Below are 15142 nucleotides of genomic sequence, written 5' to 3' on the forward strand. Positions count from 1 at the left end.
TGACATTTCCCAGTCCAGAGCCCATTGTTGTAAAGAGGTCACGACATGATGTACTGTCAGGTTAGCTGGTATGTTGAGTTCACTCCCAATCAGCCAGTCAGGCCAAGCGAGGTGTTGGCGTTGGACCCATGGCTGGGTTTCCCAGACACAAGGGATCACTGACTGTACTCAAGTGGCCATCAAGGCTCCCTCACAGCAGCCAGGTGTCTGTGAACAGGAAGGGATTCCACTCCCTGAATGTTCAAGTTGTAACCACTGTAAGAGGGTCCAGCAGATGTGTGTGACGTTTCTGGGAAATTGCCATGTCTCCTATATCCTTAGAGACTCCTAATTTCTTGAGCTTTCGCCTCTCCATGGTCAAAACCTGAGGGACAAGAAGAATCCACTCAACATGTGGCTTCTGACTTCTTCATGCAATCCCAACACATACTGAACATTTTCAAGGCTGAGATCCATATTTGTTATAAGTCAGTGGGGTGATTAAGGGCTATTGCTCAGCCATGATCTTATTAAATGAAAGAGCAGATTCCAAATACTGCATCACCGCATAACGCTCCGCACTCCTGTTCCTATTTCTTAGGTCTTAACAGGTAGAGGAGACGTGACTACAAGGGCCCTTGGCCTTCTGAACATGGAGTTTCAATGTCCCAATTGATTTGGGGGAGCCCAGCAATATGCACCATCTGGGTACCCTAGATTATTGCCCGCTGTCTATTGTACAACCTGGTACTCGGAAGGGAGAAGCGCTGGAGGCAGCAGAGGACTTTGGATGAGCAGCTTCTTCTCTGCTGCCATCAGACCTGTGAATGGACCTCCTTCGCATCAAGTTGATCTTTCTCTACACCCTAGCTATGACTGTAACACTACATTCTGCACTCTCTCCTTTCCTTCTTATGCTTTGATTGTATAGTGTGCAAGAAACAATACTTTTCACTGTATGCTAATACATTTGACAATAATAAATCAAATCAAAATCAAATCCACATCCTCAGAGGAGTGGGATGAGCATGAAATGCCTCAAAATGTGCCAATTGATAAACATGGTGCCAGGTAGTCCAGCTCACCGGGTAGTAACATGCATGGCAGGGACACAGATGGCAGGGACATACGTGGCAAGGACACATGTGAGAGAGACTTCCAACTCCCTCATCAGCATACACTTCACATGAGGTCATATACAAGGGGCTACCAAAGTCTCTCTCAGAGAGACCTCTCGGAAGAGGACCCTCCCACCTCTTGGTACTATGGCCCAAGGCCTTGATCTGAGCTCAAGCACTCTCAGGAGGTGCTCACCTTGACAGGCTTGGCAGCTCTCCCACACTCTACCATCAGCATGAGGCTGCAGAGTGTACAGGCAATGCACTCACCAAGCAGCAGCCATGCTGTGAACATGCGCAGACACCGAGTCATGGGCAGTGCTCAAACAACAACAGAAAATGCTGGGAAATCTCAGCAGGTCTGACAGCCTCTCTGGGGAGAGAATCGAGGCAACGTTTCACACCTGGATAGCCCTTCATCACAGAGACACGGGTCTCCCCGGCCTCGGGGCCACGCACGCGCCGTCAGGACTCCTACGCAATGACGCAGGACGCTGTGCAGCGGCGTGAAAGGTGACGCAGTATATTACGCACTGGCGATGACGCAGCACGCGGCCCGGGCGCTCGCGCCTTAAAGCGACTCCGTTACAAGATGGCGGCGGTTTAAAAGCAGTGTCCCACTGGCAGGGCAGATGGAGCCTCCGCCACACAAATCAACCGAGCCTGAGGCCGCATCGGTAAGAAACAGGCCGCAACGCTAATTCAGTGCCTGTGATAAGTGAACTCTGGCCCTTCCCGTCCCAGGAGAGAGTCTCGGCCGGGTCGCTTGCATGTTGTTGGGAGAGGTTCCCCGGGGGAGAGGGAGGAGTGAGTCCTTCAAGGGGAGAGAGGGAGGGAGCCGGGGAGGCCCCCCAGGGGGAGGGAGCCGGGGAGGCCCCCCAGGGGGAGGGAGCCGGGGAGGGGGTGGGTCCCTTGGGACAAGGGCGGACAAGGGTGGTTGGTGAGGTGGGCAGTGGACCCCCCAGGGGATGGTAGCAGGGAGGGAGAGGTTCCCCTGGGAGGTTTGGGTGGGAGGTTATAGAGAGGGGGCATCGCCCAGGGGAGGGAACGAGGACCTTCTAGGTAGAGTACAATAGAATACAACCTTTCTTCAAACAGCATGCTCTGCTCTCAGGTGTTTTAGTACAATTTCAGTACTTCTTGAAGCATAGTGGTTAGCATTGCTGCCTCTCAGTGCCAGGGACCCAGGTTCAATTCCAGCCTTAGGTGACTGTGTGGAATCTGCATGTTCTCCCCGTGTCTGTGTGGGTTTCCTCTGGGTGCTCAGGTTTCCTTCCACACTCCAAAGATGTGTGGGTTAGGTGGATTGGCCATGCTAAATTGCCCCTTGATGTCAGCGAAATTAGCAGAGTAATTATGTTGGGTTATGGGGACAGGGCTTGGGTGGGATTGTTGTTGGTACGGTCTTGATGAGCTGAACGGGCTCCTTCTGCAATGCAAGGATGCTATTCTGTTCTATATTCATATTCCATGTTAGGCATACAGCTCCAGGGGCTGTACCAATTTTCCAACCTTTCTTTGCACTGCAGTTGAAAGGCTTGAGTCAGCAACCTTTCCCATTGTGCTTCTGCTGCAAGTTCCTCAGCATGTAGTTCTGGAATTTGGAATATGCCAGTCTGCACTACTCAAAGAACAAAGAACAGTACAGCACAGGAAACAGGCCCTTCGGCCCTCCAAGCCTGTGCCGCTCCTTGGTCCAACTAGACCAATCGTTTGTATCCCTCCATTCCCAGGCTGCTCATGTGACTATCCAGGTAAGTCTTAAACGATGTCAGCGTGCCTGCCTCCACCACCCTACTTGGCAGCGCATTCCAGGCCCCCACCACCCTCTGTGTAAAAAACGTCCCTCTGATGTCTGAGTTATACTTCGCCCCTCTCAGCTTGAGCCCGTGACCCCTCGTGATCGTCACCTCCGACCTGGGAAAAAGCTTCCCACTGTTCACCCTATCTATACCCTTCATAATCTTGTATACCTCTATTAGATCTCCCCTCATTCTCCGTCTTTCCAAGGAGAACAACCCCAGTCTACCAATCTCTCCTCATAGCTAAGACCCTCCATACCAGGCAACATCCTGGTAAACCTTCTCTGCACTCTCTCCAATGCCTCCACGTCCTTCTGGTAGTGCGGCGGCCAAGGATGACTCTTTGCATTGAAAGATTTTAACCTGAGAGAAATTATTGATTTGTAATTGTTTTGTCCTGCAAATCTGTATGACTGTGGATAGGTCTCTGCTTGGGAATAGCTGTTCTGGGTCACTCTATACTGACTTCTATCATTTAGAATAGATGGGTGCTTGATGGCTGGTGCAGCCTTGATGGGCCAAAGGGCCTCTTTCTATGCTATAAAACTCTGACTGTATTCTGAAACAGTCAGAGTTGTCATTTGTTTTCTGAATTGCTTTAGGGAACTGCCTGTGGGTCTGGAACCTCTTGCCATTTTTAAAAGCTGTACTGCGGGATCAGGAAGGGCACGTGGTTTCAGAGACTGTAGAGACCTTGAGTGCATTTGATAAATTGACAGTAATTTGAGATCTGTTTGTCTGGCATCTGAGACTTTTATTGTAACACTGCATGAAGAAGCTTAAGTCCAAGGCTAAATCTTTAATTTTTTTGGAGATGACTACTCCAGCTCTATGATCTGTAAATAGACAGGAGACGTGCTGAACAGAGAAGAGCTAAATGTGACAAATAGGCTTGTGAGTTACTAGAGGATGAGCAAAAGAAGGCCACAATAAGTAACAAGTAATTCACTTGTTACAGAAAAGGATACTGGGGAGGATGGGAGTTGTTGAAATGGTCTGATTTATCTCAGAGAGATGAGATAATTGAACTAAAGTAGGGAAAGGAACAATCCCTGGTTGATGCAGCCATGGATCCTGAGGGAAATGGAGAAGAAAATTGCACTTTCTTAGAAATTGTACTTCGGAGCTCAATTTGGAGTGGGTGACATACTCTGTGGGTGACAAATTCTGACAGTCATCTAGACTCGAAACATTTGTTCTGTTCTCTCTCCTCAGATGCTGCCAGACCTCCTGAGATTTCCCAGTATTGTCTGTTTTTGTTTCAGATTCCAGCATCCGCAGTAATTTGTGTTTATTATAAGAGTGGGTGAGTGCTGGAAGTCTAGATTAGGAGCTAATGTACTGACATGGATTGCAAATTGCTTGATGGACAGAAAACCCAGTGGAGGATGAGGGAACTATATGTAATATCTCCAAATTTGCAGATTATAGAACATAGAACATTACAGCGCAGTACAGGCCCTTCAGCCCTCAATGTTGCGCCGACCTGTGAAACCAATCTAAAGCCCCTCTAATCTACACTATTCCAATATCATCCATAAGTTTATCCAATGACCTTTTAAATGCCCTTAATGTTGACGAGTCCACTACTGTTGCAGGCAGGGCACTCCACGCCCTTACTACTCTGAGTAAAGAACCTACTTCTGACATCTGTCCTATATCTATCACCCCTCAATTTAAAGCTATGTCCCCTCGTGCTAGCCATCACCATCCAAGAAAAAAGGCTCTCACTGTCCACCCTATCTAATCCTCTGATCATCTTGTATGCCTCATATTAAGTCACCTCTTAACCTTCTCTCTGACGAAAACAGCCTCAAGTCACTCAGCCTTTCCTCATAAGACCTTCCCACCATACCAGGCAACATCCTGGTAAATCCCCTCTGCACCCTTTCCAATGCTTCCACATCCTTCCTATAATGCGGCGACCAGAACTGTACGCAATACTCCAAGTGCGGATTAGACAAAGCTGAGAAGGAGGGTGAGCTGTGAGGAGGGTGCAGAGATGCTTCAGTGTGATTTGCACAAGTTGAGTGAGTGGGCAAATGAATGGCAGGTGCAATATAATGTGGATAAGTGTGAAGTTATCCACTTTGGTAGCAAAACAGGAAAGTAGATTACTGTCTGGCCATAAATTAGGAGAGGGGAATGTGCAATGGGACATGTCTGCCCTCGTACATCAGCCACTGATGGTAAGCATGCACATGCAGCAGGCAGTAAAAAAGCATGTTGGCCTTCATAGTGCGGAAGATTCGAGTACAGGAGCACAGAACTCTTGCTGCAATTATGCAGGCCTTGGGAAACCATACCTGGAATATTGTGTGCAGTTGCAGTCTCCTTATCTGAGGAAGGATGTTCTTACTCTGGATGGAGTGTAGAGAAGGCTTACCAGATTGATTCTAGGGATGGCAGGACTGACGTACGAGGAGCGATTAACATAGAAACTAGAAACAGGAGTAGGCCTTTTGGTTCTTTGAGCCTGCTCTGCCATTCATTATTTGATTTGATTTATTGTTGTCACATGTATTAGTATACAGTGAAAAGTATTGTTTCTTGCGCACTATACAGACAAAGCGCACTCTTCATAGAGAAGGAAAGAGTGCAGAATGTAGTGTTACAGTCATAACTAGGGTGTAGAGAAAGATCAAATTAATGCGAGGTAGGTCCATTCAAAAGTCTGATGGTAGCAGAGAGGAAGCTGTCCTTGAGTCAGTTGGCCCGTGACTTCAGAACTTTGTATCTTTTTCCTGACGGAAGAAGGTGGAAGAGAGTATGTCCGGAGTGTGTGGGATCCTTAATTATGCTGGCTGCTTTGCCAAGGCAGTGGGAAGTGTAGACAGAGTCAATGGATGGAAGGCTTGTTTGTGTGATGGACTGAGCTACATTCACGACGTTTTGTAGTTTCTTGTGGTCTTGGGCAGAGCAGGAGCCGTACCAAGCTGTGATACAACCAGAAAGAATGCTTTCTATGGTGCATCTGTAAAAGTTGGTGGGAGTCGTAGCTGACATGCCAAATCTCCTTAGACTTCTGAGAAAGTAGAGGCGTTGGTGGTCTGTCTTAACTATAGTGTCCGCATGTGGGAACCAGGACAGATGTTGGTGATCTGGACACGCAAAAACATGAAGCTCTCGACCCTTTCTACTCAACTACTTTCTGTGGTAGTGAATTCCATGCATTCATCACTCCCTGGGTGAAGAAATTTCTCCTCATCTTAGTCCTAAAAGGTTTAACTCTTATCCTCAAGCAATGATCCCTGATTCTGGACTCCCCATCAGAAACATCCTGAGTCTACCCTGTCAGAATTTTAGAAGTTTCTCTAAGATCCCCTCTCACTCTTCTAAACTCCAGTGAATATCATCCTTGTTGACTTAATCTCTTCTCATGTGACAGACCTGCCATCCTAGAAATCTTCACTGTAAACTTTCAGCCTGTCCAATCTTTCTGGTGGTTAAAATCTCCTTTCCTGGCAATAGCTTTGTAAATGTCTGTATGAGAAGGGCAGCAAAATGAGGACAAAATGCCTGAAATTGTTGAACTCAATTGTTGATTTCAAAAGGCTGTAAAGTGCCTAAATTCCGAGTGTCGAGTCGATCTCAGTGAGCAGTAAATCAATGTAGTACAGTTCATTCACTGCTTAGGGCCCTGAAGTGCATTGGCCATACTAGACACTCCCTCAGTGAATACGAACATGTGCCAGAGTGTGGCGACTAGGGGCTTTTCACAGTAGCTTCATTGCAGTCTTAATGTAAGCTTATTTGTGGCACTAATAAATAAGCTTAAAAAACTGAATGTTGAGGGCTGGTAAAAGGGCAGGTGTTGCATGTTAGGGATGATGGAGGAGTTAGACCAGATCATTGTGGAGGGAACAATCCCTGTGGAAAGGGAGTGGAAGAGTTCTGCTCATCTTTTTGAAACTCCTTTACTCTGTATTGCAATTCAAATTTATTTTTCCCGCAAAGATTTTTAAAAATCATCATTCCACTTTATTTTACTTTTGAGTTCCAGCCTAGTTTTCATTTTTGCTTGATCTCTGATACTGTTGTGTTTTGTGTTGGACTCAGACTTGACGCAGTCCTTAAGCAGAGAACGTTTTAAAACCAGTTGTTGCATTCCTTCATGACCCCAAATCACTCAACTGCTGTGTGAAACCAGTATTTCCAGAGCTTGGGCCTGGCAAGATGAGGGCACAGCTGCCACTGGTGGAACAATGAAAATCAGGGATGTGCAAGAGGCCACAATGGGAGGAGTGCAGGTATCACAGGTGGGAATGTGCCAGGCCGGGGGGGATGAATAGGCCATGCATCAAGCAACAGTTAATTTAAAATGCATGCACACACAGCTGTGCAGCAATCTAAAAGGCTCTGCATATTGTAACAGGCTGTACACAGTACTGGAATGGTTACAGAGATAGGGAAGACCAAGGCCATGGAGGGATTTAGAAACTTAGAAAAATTATGGCACCAAACAAGGCTATTCAGGCCATTACAACTGTGCCAGCCAAAAATAACTACGCAGCCTAAACCCACTCTCTTGGTCCGTTGCTCTCTTGATTATAGGTGCATTTCCAAATACTTATTGCAGTGAGGGTTTCTGCCTCTACTATCCTTTCAGGAAGTGGGTTCCAGGTGTCCACCACCCTCTGGGTGATAAGAATTTTCCTGGACTCTCCTCTAATCCTTTAAATCTCTCTCTCCTTATGATCTTTTGGCTCAGGAAAATATGTCTTTCTTATCCACTATATCTGAGGCTCACTAAATTTCTCACACCTCAATTAAATCAGCCCTCAATCTTCCCAAAAGAACCAGCCTGCCCAATCTTTCGGATAGCTAAAGTCTCCTTTCCTGGCAATACCTTTTTAAATCTGTGCCCTCTCGAGTGAGATAATATCCTTCCTATAATGTGATGATCAGAATTGTATGCAGTACTCAGTGGTACCAGATGAATGGTATGTTGGTCTTTATTGCAAGATAAAGTTGGTAGGAATGTGGAACTGAGGTTAAAATTAGATTGGCCATTGAATAATAGAGAAGGCTGCATGTTTGTTTTTGAGTATGGGGGAAAGGTAATGTTGCTGCAGTTGTATAGCAGACCTGGTGAAAGCAGACCCTGGAGTGTTATGTACTGTTTTGGTCTCCTTACCTAAGGAATGTTTAGCCATAGAGGGAGTGCAGCAAAGATTTGCCAGACTGATTCCTGGGATGGCAGGATTACCCTACGAGGTGAGATTGTGGAGGCTGGGCTAGTATTCTCTAGAGTTCAGGAGAAAGAGAGATGATCTAATTGAAGCATTCCAAATTCATATGGGGTTTGATAGGGTCAGTGCAGAAAGGAGTTTTCCATTGGTTTTGATGGGGAAGGGGCTCCAGAATCCGGGGACAGTCTCAGAAGGAATTATGTCATTTGGGACTGAAAGGATAGTGAATCTTTGGAATTCTCTACAAATCATAGAATTCCTACAGTGCAGAAGGAGGCCATTTGGACCATTGGGACTGCTCTGACTCTCCAATAGAGGCCATATCCCCATAACCCAACCTATTACCCCACTAATCTCCCCCTAACCCACATCTTGGGACATTAAGGGGCAATTTAGCATGGCCAATCCACATAGTAGTGTGGGAGGAAACTAGAGCACCCAAGGAAACCAATGCAATCACGGAAAATGTGCAGACGGTAAGTCACTCGAGATTGGATTTGAACCCGGATCCCTGGTGCTGTGAGGCAGCAGTGCTAACCACTGTGCTGCCAATGGACTACTCCTGCTATTTCCCATGTTCTTACCCAAGAGTGCTAGATGGGAGGGCCAGGTGAACATTGGCATAATATCTAAATGGCTTCCATATTTTTAGACCCATGTTGAATGTTTTGCATTAATTATAAATTCAGTGCCATGTATTTCCCACCCTGTACCAAAGTTATACGAATAATCTTAAAACACATACTGCTTAAAATGTGCATGTTTCTTGTTTGTTTTTCATCTCTTGTTTTTAATGGGATCTTCTTTTTACCTGTCTTTTGTCCTATTTCATAGAATCATAGAAACCCTATAGTGCAGAAGGAGGGCATTCAGGCTATTGAGTCTGCACTGTCGGCAATCCCGCCTAGGCCCTATCCCGGTAACCCCACATATTTACCCCACTAATCCCGCTAACCTACGCATCGCGGGACACTAAGGGGCAATTGAGCATGGCCAATGACCTAACCCACAGATCTTTGGACCTGGAGGAAACCCACGCAGACATGGGGAGAATGTGCAACCTCCACACAGACAGTGACCCAAGCCAGGAATGGAACTGAGGTTCCTGGAGCTGTGAAGCAGCAGTGCTAGCCACCGTGCCACCTGCTTTCTATGTTTTTTCCAATCCGACTGGAGTTCCTTGTGACTTCAAAAGTTAAGAATTATGCAGAAGTATGTCAGAAGAGATAAATTAGCCTATTCTGATGCTGTTTCATGTTAATTATGTATTCCGCATTGTTCAGTAAACTGATGAAAGTTGTTGTTGCTGGTGAATTTGTTTCCTTCAGATCAATCGTGATATTTGATAGTTATATTGAAACTGTTGGTCATCACCAATAGTGTTTATTGTGTTTACACTTTATTCTATACCCAATTTTAGTGCTTCCTGATTCCAGTACTTGAGGTCGAAACTCTTACCAGTACCTCCCTGTGTATATATATATATAATCATATCTAAGGTTTATTGAATTTCAAACCAGAGCCATGAAGGTGGCAATAAAAAAAAGTTAGATATATTTTCTAACTGACTGCTTTTTACAAAGATTATAAAACAGTCTGTTCTAATGGTACATTTGTGAAGGAAGAGCATTCTTTATCTCAGACTTGGAAATAGCAAGGTCCAGTGTAGTATTTCTGATTATTGCCATAATCCTATTCAAGTTTCTTTCATCGCTTCCTTCCTCCTCTTTCTTATTAAATTGCCTTTCTCCAAGGGCGGCACCTTTTTTTTGGTTTCCTTCTTTTCCCTTCATCTCGTTATCGTTATAGCCATGGTCACAGCTTGCCAAGATGAATAAATTTTCACCCTTATCCCAGTCAGCTTGAGCTACATAGTAACTGGGCTCTGAGCTGGTTGTTCATTGTATAAATTAAGATCAAGTATCTACAGCTGGGTGGCACTCTTTTTTGAGTAAACTAAAACCAAATAAACAAATGAACTAACAACCCCTTAAAGAGGCACTGAAACCATAACAAAACTGCAAAGGAAATTTATCAAATTAAAATGATGTTCCTGGGGCTGCTGATACATTCCAGTCCCTGCAGTGTATTCTACTCTCGGGTTAAATAAACAAGTTGACAGTCTCTGAAAAAGACACTGTAATAAAAACCGAATCCTTATGGCAGTCTTTATATGTGACAAGTAATTATTCATTTATTGGCATCGATGGATTGTTGCGGGGTTGAATCACTTTGTGATTGAATCTAAAACGGAGTAAAAACATTGACTTCTGGGCTACTCCTGGTCGCCTCCTTCACCACCTGACCAAAAGAAGTGAAACACTGATTTCTAGGATTTGCAGTTTGGGGCTATTGTGTCTCTGTTCTTTCCCTCTTTCTGAGAGTACCTCACAGCTGCTCCATGTACTGTATTTCCAAAACAACACAACTCCTGATTAAACATCTTTTGATCTCTTCTCCGCAAAAGCATTTCAGGATGTTGCATATAATTGTTGGGTTTTTAAAGGCAAGTGTATTTATGAATATTTTTTAAACAATCAGGGAAATGTAGAAGTGAGGAGGAATAAATGGATCGCTACAGTCCTCCATTTATTCCTCCTCACTTCTACATTTGCCCTATATAAATTCACAATTTGTCACTCTTGTTCTCAAACTGAATCCACTATGTTGTCTACAGTCTGGAATGAAATGACCAGGTCATTTGTGGACTTCAGAATTTTCTGGATTTTGGATTGGCATTCAAATGTCTAACCACAATTGTGTGAACTGGATTATATCCTAGATATAAATAACCTAAAGCAATGCAAAAATATTGTAGAGCAGTAAAATTGTTTTACTGCAACTATTGTATCTTTCATGTTTCTGCCCCCAAAATACGATTTGCTGCACCTTTTTCAGATACCACGGTGAGGGTTTAACAAACTATTTGCTTGGTTCTGCTCAGGCAAGGGGAAAAGGAGGGACACGGAGGGAAAGGGAGAGAAATCGAGCGAGCTGGATAAATGAAGAGAAAATTGAGAAATTGACAGATAGAGAGAAATGGATAAATCGACAAACCAATTAAAGGGAGAAATGGTGGGGGAGAAATGGGGGGGGAAGAAGGTGAGGGGGTAGTGAAATGGGGGAGGGGGCGGAGAGATCAAGTGGCTTTGCATCCGCACCCTAGATTTTGTGTGTCGCCGTCACGTCTGTCCATTGCCCACATTTTTCTACCCTCAATCCAAAGATTGCAAGCCTTCCTGATTTATTGCAGTCCCCAAACAGTCAAGTGGTTAGCCCATGGGTTTTCTCAAAAAAATTTCAGACCACTTTTGTTTCCAGATTTGCAGACTAGGAAGGTTATATATAGTGCATTGTTTTTTTTTATTTCTATGTTTAGCCTCATTCTCTTGCCAAGAGTAATTTCATATTTTCTTATCCAAACGCTTCATGAATTGGAATTGAATTTTTGACATGCTTTGAATTATGTGTCGGTGAACATGGCAGCTATTCTGAATCCACGGTATCCTGAAACATCCATCATATGAAAGGATCGTCTGTTTTTTAGTTGCAATTGCCATTGGAAAATGCAATGGGAGAAATCCTTGTTCTTCAAATAGTGTAAATTTGGGATACCACTTGAACCAGCAGAGTTGGCAGTCAGAATGTCAGGTTAGCGTCTCATCTGAAAGACTGCACCTCTTCATGTAGCACACTGAAATTATGCATCATGTGTAAAATCAAGTTTTGGGCGTTCTTGATTTTTATAGTTTTTAATCGAAGTTTACAGCATAGAAGGGAGCCATTCAGCCCATCATGTTCACACTGGTCAACAAAGATCTGACTACGCAAATTCCATTTTCCAGCAACTTGGCCCATAGCCCTGGAGGTTACAGTATGCATGTGAATATCTAAATACTACTTAAATGTTACAAGAGTTTCTGACTCAACCATCCTTCCGGGCAGTGAATCCCACACTCCCACTACTCTCTGGGTGAAAAAGTTTCTCCTGCACTCCCTTCTTAGCCTTCTACCTCTTACCTTAAATCCATGAGGGGTTATTGACCCCTCTACTAATGGAAAAGTGCCTTCCTCCCCACCCTATCTATATCCCTCATAACCTTATACACCCATAACCTTCACTGTTCCAAGAAAAACAGTCCCAGCCTACTCGATCTTTTCTGATAGCTGACCCTCCAGCCCAGGCAGCATCCTGGTAAATCTGCTCTGCACCCTCTCCGATGCAATCGCATGCTTCCTATAATGTGACCAGAACTGCATGCAGTTCTCCATTTGTGGCCTAACCAGCATTTTACACAATTCAAGCATGACCTCCCTGCTCTAGCCTTTTTTAGCCGAGGCATAAAATACAAGTATCCCATATACCTTAACACTTATCTATCTTTCCTGCCACCTTTGGGGATCTGTGGAACTGTACCCAAGGTCCCTCTGATTTTGAGTACTTTCCAGGTGCTACCATTCCTAGCGTAATCCTTTACCTTGCTAGCCCTCCCCAAGTACATTACCACACACACTTCTGGGTTGAATTCCATTTGCCACTGCTCTACGCACCTGACTAGTCCATTGATATCCTCCTGCAATCTATGGCTATCCTCCTCACTATTTACCACCCTACCAGTTTGTGTGTCATCTGCGAATTTCTTGATCAAACCCCTTGCGTTCAAGTCTAAATCGTTAATGTACACCACAAATAGCAAGGGTCTAGCATCAAGCTTTGCGGAACCCCTCTGGAAACAGACTTTCGATTATAGAAACATCCCTTTACCATCATTTTTAGCTTTCATAGAATCATACAGTGCAGAAGGAGGCCATTCTGCCCATCGGGTCTGCACCGATCACAATCTCATCCAGGCCCTATCCCCATAACCCCATGCATTTACCCTGCTAATTCCCATGACACTACGGGGCAATTTATCATGGCCAATCAACCTAACCTGCACATCTTTGGACTGTTGGAGGAAACCCACATCGACACGGGGAGAATGTGTAAACTCCACACAGAGAGTGACCCAAGCTGGGAATCAAACCGCGGTCCCTGGCTCTATGAGCCAGCAGTGCTAACCGCTGTGCCACTGTACTTCTGCCTGTCAGCCAATTTTGAATCCAATGTGTCACTCTGTTGCATAATTTCCATTGGCCCCGTGGAAGCCCCCTACTTCCTGGTGAATAATGGGATATTCTATTTAAAATGAACATGTCCACAATTTAGTTTTTTGATCTTGCTTAATCTGGCCGGTAGACCATTGCCAATTCCATTGATTCTTTTGCACAGTTGCGTGTACAAAGCGGATATTTAAATATCCTAGGCTTGGGGGAATAGAAGAGTCCCAACTTTAGCCTATTTCAATAATTTCAACATGTCAGTTGTTAGTGCTGTGTCAGATGGTTGTGGACCCCACAAAAAAGAGAAAATAATATAGTGACATTTCAGACCCGGAGGAGTGCTGTTGTCAGAGGTGCCTGAAAAGTTAGAGGCTCATCTGCCACCCAGGGGTTTGACCCATTCATTGACTATCCTAATTCTCTCCAGTTATACTTCTAACTGATAGGATTTGATTTATTGTCACATGTATTATTGTTTCTTGCATGCTCTACAGACGAGGCATACTGCACTTAGAGAAGGAAAGGAGAGAGTGCAGAATGTAGTGTTACAGTCATAGCTAGGGTGTAGAGAGAGATCAACTTAATGCGTGGTAGGTCCATTCAAAAGTCTTATGACAGCTGGGAAGAAAATATTTTTGAGTCGGTTGGTACGTGTCCTTTGTATCTTTTTCCCGACGGAAGAAGGTGGAAGAGAGTATGTCCAGGGCACGTGAGGTCCTTGATTATGCTGGTTGCTTTTCCGAGGCAGCAGGAAGTGTAGACAGTCTCGGGATGGGAGGCTGGTTCGCGTGATGGACCCTTTGTAGTTTTTTGTGGTCTTGAACAGAGCAGGAGTTGTACCAAGCTGTGATACATCCAGAAAGAATGCTTGCTACGGTGCATCCATAAAAGTTGGTGAGGGTCATAGCGGACATGCCAAATTTCCTTAGCCTCCTGAGAAAGTAGAGGTGTTGGTGGGCTTTCTTAATAGTGCCAGCATGGAGGGACCAGAACAGGTTGTTGTTGATCTGGACACCTAGAAACTTGAAGCTCTTGACCATTTCCACTTCATCTCCATTGACGTGGACAGGGGCATGTCCTCCACTACGCTTCCTGAAATCGATGACTATCTCCTTTGTTTTGTTGACATTGAGGGAGAGATTATTGTCGTCACATCAGCTCACCAGATTCTCTATCTCTTTCCTGTACTCTGTCTCATCATTGTTTGAGATTCAACCCACTATAGTGGTGTCATCAGCAAATTTGAAAATTGAGTTGGAGGGGAATTTGGCCACACTCATAGGTGTATAAGGAGTATAGTAGGGGGCTGAGAGCACAGCCTTGTGAGGCACCAGTGTTGAGGTTGATCGTCAAGGAGGTGTTGTTGCCTATCCTTACTGATTATGGTCTGTGGGTTAGGAAGTCTAGGATCCAGTCGCAGAGGGAGGAGCTGAGCCCCAGGCCACAGAGTTTGGAGATGAGTTTCGTAGGAATAATGGTGTTGAAGGCTGAGCTGTAGTCAATAAATAGGAGTCTGACACAGATGTCTTTGTTGTCTAGGTGTTCCAGGCTGAGTGCAGGTCCGGGGAAATGGCGTCTGCTGTGGACCTGTTGCAGCGGTAGGCGAACTGTAGTGGATCCAGGCAGTTCGAGAGGCTGCAATTGATTTGTGCCATGACTAGCCTTTTGAAGTATTTCATAATGATGGATGTCACAGCCTCCGGACGAGAGTCATTAAAGTACAATAGTCATTTTTTTAAAATTGTTTTTCACAACTAATGTAAAACAGTTGCATTTGAAGCATTCCGATCAGGAAATGACATACCGCAGGTTAGTCTAATCGTTATGTAAAAATAAGCCACAACCAAAATGACTTTCTCTCCATTCTTGAGCAATTGTTTAATGTTATGGCCAAATTAATTTATCATTCAGTAAGGCTTAATATCCTTTTGTAAAAGTAGAAATTATT

The 15142-nt window shown here is 44.7% G+C and overlaps 1 protein-coding gene across 2 annotated transcripts in view; it reads left to right on the forward strand.

The window, feature by feature from the left end:
* The first annotated feature begins 1663 nt into the window (after positions 1-1663).
* usp44 (ubiquitin specific peptidase 44) overlaps positions 1664-15142 on the forward strand; it is a 49862-nt gene continuing 36383 nt past the window's right edge. Inside the window, exons 1-2 of one of the 2 annotated variants that reach the window (XM_078235233.1) lie at positions 1679-1774; positions 14734-15003. The gene's annotated coding sequence lies outside the window, so the exon portion shown is untranslated. Of the gene's footprint in view, positions 1775-14733; positions 15004-15142 lie in introns of both variants that reach the window. The other variant, XM_078235232.1, reaches the window with a different exon arrangement.

Source organism: Mustelus asterias, chromosome 19, assembly GCF_964213995.1.
Source record: "Mustelus asterias chromosome 19, sMusAst1.hap1.1, whole genome shotgun sequence".
Lineage (NCBI taxonomy): Eukaryota > Metazoa > Chordata > Chondrichthyes > Carcharhiniformes > Triakidae > Mustelus > Mustelus asterias.